Here is a 3,466-nt window from a genome sequence, read left to right as displayed (position 1 = left end):
GACTTCAGCTCAGGTCATGATCTCACAGTCTGTGAGTTCGAGCCCTGCATCGGGCTCTGTGCTGATGGCTCAGAGCCTGGAGCCTGCTTCCGATTCTGTGTCTCCCTCTCTCTCTGCCCCTTCCTTGCTCATGCTCCGTCTCTCTCTGTCTCAAAAATAAATAAAAACATTAAGAAAAAAAATTTTTTTAAAACAGTACAACAGGGGCGCCTGGGTGGCTCAGTCGGTTGAGCGTCTGACTTTGGCTCAGGTCATGATCTCGCATTCCGTGGGTTCGAGCCCCGCGTCGGGCTCTGTGCTGACGGCTCAGAGCCTGGAGCCTGCTTCCGATTCTGTGTCTCCCTCTCTCTCTGCCCCAACCCACTCGCATTCTGTATCTGTCTCTCTCAAAAATAAACATTAAAAAAATTTTTTTAATAAATAAATAAATAAAACGGTACAACAAACAGCTCAGTGCTCGCCAACTGTTGTCTATTGCTGTTCCTCCCCAGGCTCCAACATTAACCCAGTCTCGCCACCCGGACCACCAGGCGCCAGCCCTCCCCACCACCAGCTGCCGCTGCAACCAGGCTCTTGCTGCAGGCCCCTGTCTGGTCCGCATGCCTACTCTCTAGGGGTGCATTCGTGGCCTTCTCTTTTCTTTTCTTCTTCTGGCCATTGTAGACACTGTCGCGACGAACCTCTTGGTGCACGTAGCTTGGCTGTGTGCTAACTTGCTTAACCGTGTGCTTCTTTGACTGCCGCATGAATAATTCCCCTCGTGTGTATTATTTGCTTATTCTGTTACCCCCGTGACTCAATAGTTCAGCAGGTTTCCCCAGCTCCTTTAAAGGATGGCTTGCATCTGAGCAACCACGATTTGGTTAGAGGGGATGACGAAAGCCCCACGCTGACCAGCGGTGTTTAGCTGGGCTTATGCTATTAGCCTGGGCTCTGAGCGGGCTGGTCTGCGTCTCTAGGGCCGCGTTGCCTTGGCGTAAAACGCTTGCCTGGTTCTTTCAGCCGCCTGCGGTTTCTGCAGCAAGAGCCCCCGTGTCTACTGCATGGCATCTCGCCCTGAATGCTTGCAGCTTCCGTGTAGGAATCCAGAGACACGAGGCTGCATCCGCCACAGCAGGCCTGTGCCCCCAGTCAGCCCAGAACACCTAGCTCTGGAGGACTATCTCCGCCATACATTCAGGTCACCTAGGAATCCAGCCAGGGTTGACGCCAGCCCCACCTCCATGCGAGGGTGGTAAACACGTAGCATGGAGCGTCAGAGGATCTCAGGTCTGAGTTCTCGCTCCAGCATCCACCGGCTGGGTGATGGTGAAGCCTCTCTAGCCTCAGTTTCCTCATCTCTGGAGGGCACAAGTACAACTTACAGCACGGGGGTCTCAGGGGGGAAAGGCGGGGTGGCCCAAACAAAGGGGAAACAAGGGCAGAGACTTGGGAGGTAGATGGTCTGGGGTTCTGGTCCCAGCTTGCGTCTTTGGGCAAATCTGAACCTCAGTTTTTACAGCGGTAAAATGGGGAGGTGGTCGTCAACCCATTGGACTGTGAGACAAACTAAATGGCACACCCCATAGGCAGTGTTTTGCGCTCCGCCTGGTTCACAGGCGAGGCAGGAACATTAGTTCCTTTTCCTGCCTCTTCAACTGAGGCAAATTCTGTGAGAGTGAATTTATGACATTTTAAGTCACATCCATTGTAAGTATCAGCTACAACAAACAGACCCCGAGGGCCTGCTGGGGGCTGACTTTCCTCTCAACAATGCGGCGAGGAAGTCTGCAGCTCATCTGTGCCCTTTGCCCAGGACTAGGAAAGATTTAGGAGAAAAATTCAACACAGGTCCTGCCCTCCAGCAACCGCCAATCAAGGCAGCTCAAATGTCCACTCCCGGCCGACAGCTGTGACCCACAATGCTTCTGGGTTGCAGAGAAAGCATCCAGAGAGATTGCTTAGAAGAAGAAGAAAAAAGCCTCGATCCCCAACGATTTTGACTCCACAGGGGCTGGATCCCAGGCTGCTAAATTTTCAACAATTCCCCCGCCTCCAAGGTGCTTTCAAAGCAGGTTGCCGTGGGAAACTGTTTTAAGGTGGAAGGTAGCATTTTCACTCCCCAGCCATTCCAACAAATATAAGTGGACGGTCCGCGTCACACACACTGAGCTGAGGATAGGGACCAAGTGGGGGACCAGGCAGACCCGGCCCTGCCCCCAAGGGCTTTCAGTCTCCACCAGGGATGGGGGAGAGGAGTTCGCTTGTTGAAGATGCTGATTCCTGGGGCGCGTCCTAGCTCGACTGAACCAGAATCTCAGGAGGTGGGCCCAGTGTCTGTATGTGTAAAAAAAGCTCCTCAGGTGGATTTTCTGAACACCGCAGCTTGAGAAGCACCCTCCTGGGTCATCTTGCAAACCCTGCCTTCCCGGAGCTCCTGGTGCACCATTGGCGGCTGACGAGGGAACGCGCACAGGACTTACCGGAATGTGTAAGGACAGCACAGCTGTGAGAGCCGACGCCTCGGGGCCCAGCCTGGGCCAGAGTCAGGAGGGCCACCAGGAGGGAGGGATGCTTTCGCCGAGCCCTGTCCGGGATGGGCTTGATCGGGGACAGGTAGAGGGCAGAGAGGAATCTTTTGATGGGCCAGCGGTAACAGATGCGACACCTGTAGAGAGACCAAAAGACTGGGCATCGTCTCCACGGATCGCAGGTGGACGAAGCTGTGGGTGGAGTAAACACAATGACTATCTAGCTCTTCCCTCTGCAGAAGCCCAAACTCTGCTCCCGTGATGTGGGACAAATAGATTCCTCGCAACTGTCTGAATGTGTTCCAAAAAGAGAAGATTATCTCTTCACGACACCTGTCATTTGCGTGACTAACTTGTGCTGAATATCTACTATATATTAGGCTCTTTTACACAGAGTATCTCTTGTAATCCCGGAAGGCATCAACCATGGACCCCATTTTAGGACTGGGGAAATTGAGGCCTGTGACCAGAGGGTGGTTGTTACAGGCATGGAGCCTGGAGCAGTCAGCCGGGTTCATTTCCCGGCTTCACTACTGACCAGTGGGGTGACCGTGAACAGGTCACTTACCTCTCTGTGCCTCAGTTTCCCCATCTACAAAGTGGGAATAGTAGCTACCACCTAGATTGTTAAGAGGGCGGAGTTAATGTATCTAAGTGACTTCGAATAGTGCGGGGCAGATGGTGAGGTCTATGTAAGTATGAGCTGCCGTGACTAACGATATTAGTAAGCCCCAGAACAAGCCCAGGAGGTAGCTTGTTACGTTCCCACTCTGCAGATAAGGAGGCTGGAGAGGTGACGTATTTGCCCAAGGTCACATACCTAGCGAGTGGTAAGGCCAGGTGCACCTGACCTCAAAGCCTACGTGTCCTGTCCTCAAGCTCCCACATCTGCGTCACTACATCAGATGGCTGCTCAGGAGAAGGTGTCCATGCAGGGGTGGGAGCTAGGACCTCAC

At 53.4% G+C, this 3,466-nt stretch overlaps 1 non-coding gene across 1 annotated transcript; it reads left to right on the top strand.

Moving 5' to 3' along the window:
• Positions 1 to 208: 208 nt before the first annotated feature.
• On the top strand, positions 209 to 293 carry TRNAQ-UUG (transfer RNA glutamine (anticodon UUG)). Its single transcript has one exon. It is a non-coding gene; the product is annotated as a tRNA-Gln (tRNA).
• The last annotated feature ends 3,173 nt before the right edge of the window (positions 294 to 3,466 follow it).

This window comes from Acinonyx jubatus, chromosome A1 (genome assembly GCF_027475565.1).
Source record: "Acinonyx jubatus isolate Ajub_Pintada_27869175 chromosome A1, VMU_Ajub_asm_v1.0, whole genome shotgun sequence".
Classification (NCBI taxonomy): domain Eukaryota; kingdom Metazoa; phylum Chordata; class Mammalia; order Carnivora; family Felidae; genus Acinonyx; species Acinonyx jubatus.
The sequence above is the reverse complement of the archived record's forward strand: the minus strand, read 5'-3'. Positions and strand labels throughout refer to the sequence as shown.